The sequence below is a fragment of the Belonocnema kinseyi genome, chromosome 1 (assembly GCF_010883055.1).
Source record: "Belonocnema kinseyi isolate 2016_QV_RU_SX_M_011 chromosome 1, B_treatae_v1, whole genome shotgun sequence".
In the NCBI taxonomy this organism is placed as follows: domain Eukaryota; kingdom Metazoa; phylum Arthropoda; class Insecta; order Hymenoptera; family Cynipidae; genus Belonocnema; species Belonocnema kinseyi.
This window is the reverse complement of record NC_046657.1, coordinates 177,092,171-177,096,924: the sequence shown is the minus strand read 5'-3', so window position 1 is coordinate 177,096,924 and position 4,754 is coordinate 177,092,171. Positions and strand designations below refer to the sequence as shown.

Genomic DNA, 4,754 nt, shown 5'->3' with positions numbered 1-4,754 from the left:
TTAATTTCAAACCGAAAGATTCTATTGGCCAACTCTTGGGATTCACTTCACGTATTCTGGAAGCTCATAGGACTCACACATTAGATTTACCAGTAGCTATTCTTAAGGTAAATACTCTGAGATTAGAGTGCAGCATTACAACTGGAGCATATATCAACAATCACAAAGTTCATACAATTCATGAATACTTTCCGACCGTTCCACCAGGATATAAGATCGTTGAGGTACCATCACATGTCATTTACCTTCCGATCGCTGTGAAGTTAATACATCACGTTCAGCTCCGCATAGTTCATCAAGACGAAGACTTGATAAATTTTCAAGGAGAGACTAAAGCTATTCTGTTGCACGTCAAATCAACGTAATGGGTATCATATCGCAAGATAGGTGGAAGTTACATAAGCAAGTCACCATGCCAGAAAGCAATCATTCTTCAATCAGCTCGCAAGAGACTAACATCTCACAACGAACTCTTTCTAAAGTCTCTAGGTCTCACAATTGTAAAAGAAAAAAAGAAACTATTAATTTATATATTGTTTATTTGTCGTTGCCACAAAGATAGAAGAAATACTAAACATTCAAGCTCGAGTTAGCTATGATGAATCTATAGCGCACTATGAAGTTCATACTCATCAACCTTATGTTTCATCGTCGTTTAACAATAGTGGCGAAATACGAATTGCGATATAAAATCAAGATTTTTGCATTCTTCCAAGTAAAAGTTCATTACATGCATTTGGAAGGTTGGTACAAGCTAATGGAACTACAGTTGCTGCAGCTACAAATTTAATTGGCTATGCCATTTGCTTTTTATTTGACGAAATTCACTATGAACTAAACTACTAATCAGCTTCATTCTGCTGAGAATGCAGGCTGGCTTGATATGGATTTAAATGCTAAAATAACAAATGAAGCTGGATACTTCGATGTAACAATACCACTCAACATGATTTTTGGATTTGCTGGAGATTATCAAAAGATAGTTGTGAATGCTAAACATGAACGTATCTTGACAAGATCTCGCACAGACTTTAATGCTATTATTCAACCTGCACAGGGAGATCCTGACTGCAAAAAGTTGAGTGGAAGGTTCCCTATTTATTACCAGCTGATCGTCAAAAGATACAACTGCTCAAGTATATTGAGAAGGATCCACTTATACCAATAAGCTTTCGATCTTGGGAAATGTATAAATATCCTTTAATCCCTGCCACTCAAAGAAACCTATGCCAAATGAAGACTTCAACGCAATTGGAGAAACCATAGTATGTCATACTAGGATTCCAAACAGGTGGAAAGGATCAGCGAAAAATATATGCTCGTTTCTTTGAAAATTGTAACATTACAAATGTTAAACTGTTTTAGAATTCTCAATATTATCCGCATGGTAATTTGAATTTAAACTTCAATCAAAATCGATTTGCATTATTGTTTTAGATGTATTCTAATTTCCAAGCTTCATACTATGACAAAGATGCAGAATCTCTGATGAGCAAGAGTATTTTCAAGCAATATTCTCCAATCATTGTTATTGACTCTTCAAAACAAAATTAGTTTTTAAAACAAACATCAGTAGATGTTCCTTTAGAATTTGAATCCAGCGTTAACTTTTCAGCTAATACTGCTGCCTATTGCCCCATTATACATGACCGTATTGTTCAATACCAGCCAATCAGTGGCGAAGTAAAGAAAATTATGTGAAGTAGTGGGGGTAATATCGAGGGGTATAAAAAGGCGTCTTTCGGCAGGTAAAAATCAGTTTTAGTCAAAATGGACTTTGCTGTGGATGTTCAAGGCTTCAAGAAACCCTACAACGACTTTGTTTTCAAGGAGTTGGCCATTGTTCCGCTTCAGCAAGATGTTCAACCTTTTAGTCTTCCTTTTCGAATCGCCTTGCAGTTGGTGTTCTCTTCCGGGACGATACAATAGTGAAAACTTCTGGTTGACACGTAACTACCATGGAATCAACTGGAATGCTGGTGAAGTCCCTTATGAGAAAATAAGATCTATACTTCGAGAAACATTGACAAATACACGCCTAATCTATGTTGAAGGTCTACAGAACAAAAGATGGCTTGAAAAATTTGTCATTAACATCCAAGATTTGGATGAACTTGACTGCCCTTCACTTAAAAAAATAGATGTAGGATCCACAAACTCATGTTATCACACGTCCTATACAAGTAATTGTGCAGTGCAAAACGTGACCATCCTCAGAAATTGGATTCTGGATACACCAGATCAAACCGGAAGAAATGTTCCACAAATGAAGATCACTTGGATCATTGTACAATAAAAGATTTTTATAATAATTGTAACCTATTTTCGTAAAACTAGATTCAGATTTTCTTACTAAATAAAATATTATTAAATGAAAAAATATGAGAATTTAATTCAAAGTTCCCTCTCCTAATAGTCATAATTTATATAGACTAAATTATATTTTAACTAGCCTTGATTTTCTTTAAATAAGTTTAAATTAACTGATTTAGATTAGTATTTACTTAATTCAAAACTTAAAATTAATTTTTAAGTTAATTCAGTTCTTAGTAAATTAAACGTATTAAGCAATTAATTAGCTTAGAGCGGGTAGGGTAGGTAAAGCGGTGGCTTATAAAAGAAAGTCTCAGGAGCGATCACTTCATTCTAGTATCTCCGAAGCTGATGAAAGCATCAATAGCAACTTCGACACAAGATCAGAACTATCGATATATCAAGAACAGCAAAATGGATCTCGCAGCAATTAATGCCGTTGGTCGTATGGAGCAATTCCTACCCACGAAGTCGATGTCTGAGTTAATACCGAATCAAGCATATGAAGTGAAGAACGTCCGTAGAGTCCAGACAAGGTATGGTCCTAAGATCGTAGCTGAGCTGGAGAAAATCTTCGTCGTCTACTTAACTGGAAGGCTGCTAAAGATTTTGGACGCAAACAGCACGTTGGTCGAAAAAATGCAAGACGCTGCCATCTCGAAGAAGCTGAAAATGAAGAACCTAGGATGAGGTTATAATAATGTGGAGTTTAATTATGTATAAACATTTGTAAGACAAGTGTTGTTATACAATAAAGTTGTCGATGAGATAAACTAAATTCTTATTTTCATTTTATAAAATAATGATATAATTCCTTACAAGAATAGGAAAGAGAATGTTAGATCAACCATAAATGAGTCTTGCTATGGTTATTCCATTATATAGAAAAATAATAAAAATGATTTCTGATAACAATAAATTTTGTAAAAAAATCCAAACAGAAATTACTTTTTTCATGATGAAACTATTACATAGAAAAATAAATTCAAACAGTTCTAAAAAAATAATATAAAATAAAATAAGTTAAAAAGTTTTAAGACAAGCAAAAAAAAAGATAAATAACATTAGTCATCATGCAAGTGCTTAATTTTTCTTTAGCTGCTTCATCTTCATTATCTTTTTTAAAGCTCAGATTTTACCTTTAAATCATTGATATTAATATTTTTCTTCTTAGAATCATTATCTTTATCCTTTTTAATAATTCTCCTCTTTTTCACTTTTTGATCCAAGTGCTTCTTATCAACCTCCTTTTGAACCTCTTGATCGCTCTCAGATCTCTTTGTAGAGGTAATAATTTGAGATTTAAACTTATATAGTTGACCTCCAAGAGTTAAGGTTTGGATGCATGCCGCTGCGCTGGCGGAACAAAGGAACCGAATTGAGCCTCTATAAAGTACCCGCAAAGACCCCATTGGGCCCCCATTCGTTTCCTTTTTAAAAAACTCAAGACATCAAAATCAACTTTTAAATTGTTGAAATTCGGATTCTGCGTTAAAATTCCCTAAAGAAGGTACCGGAATAATCACGATAGTTTTTTTGCAACGGCAAAAAGTTTAAAAAATATAAGACGTATAACATCTGTTGACTGCTCGACGTCAAACGCATCATCTGTAAGTAGCAGTCAACAGGCATTATAGATCTTATATCTTTTTTAAAACTTTTTACCGCTGCAAAAAGAGTATTGCAATTACTCTGCGAGTTTCCAAAAGAAAATTTAACGCAGAATCCGAATTTCAACAGTTTAAAAGTTGATCTTGGCGTTTTTTTTTTAGTTTTTTAAATTTAGTATATTATGGAATGATTATTAAATACTTAATATTAATATTAAATGGTTTTTTAATTGAAATTTGATATAAAGTAATTTAAGTTCCTCGGATCGAATTGGTGAATATTTGAAGAAAAAAAATAGTATAAGAATACTAAGCTCAAAAGATTTTAAGATTTTACGAATTACCTTTATTTATTTATTTTAAGGGAGCACGAGATTTTTATCTAAATATCTTAACATTATCAAAAAAATCTCTACTTTCTAAAAAAAACTAACCTCTAAATATAGAAAGAAAATATATTACTGACCTGTAATTTTTCTAACGATGAGAATGCAGGTACTTCAAAACCCTATTCTAAGCACTTTTTGTTATTTTCCATTTTCAGCTTACAAACTGAATTTTTCTTTTGTTCTTTCAACTCAAAAAGCCACGACATAACAAAAACACCTCTTACACAAAGCCTGAGATTTTCAGGTGACACGTACGTTGTACGATACGGTATCCTTAGAGCGAATCTTTCCTCTACGCGGTAACTTTCAGTAAGTCACTACGGAGGTCAACAGTCTGTTGCTTTTAAGCGCGTGATATTCAAAACTAGTTCAAAACTAGTAAGTGTACCATCTCTTCTGATTTATCAAAGAGAAAAGTCTTATAATATACATAATCGATTAT

At 33.2% G+C, this 4,754-nt stretch overlaps 1 long non-coding RNA gene across 1 annotated transcript; it reads right to left on the bottom strand.

Annotated features, from left to right (window-relative positions):
• Nucleotides 1-536: 536 nt before the first annotated feature.
• LOC117176073 lies at nt 537-4,525 on the bottom strand. The gene is made up of 3 exons (XR_004467578.1): nt 4,390-4,525; nt 3,453-3,669; nt 537-2,979 (listed from the first exon to the last, which is right to left on the bottom strand). It is a non-coding gene; the product is annotated as an uncharacterized LOC117176073 (long non-coding RNA).
• Nucleotides 4,526-4,754: the final 229 nt, after the last annotated feature.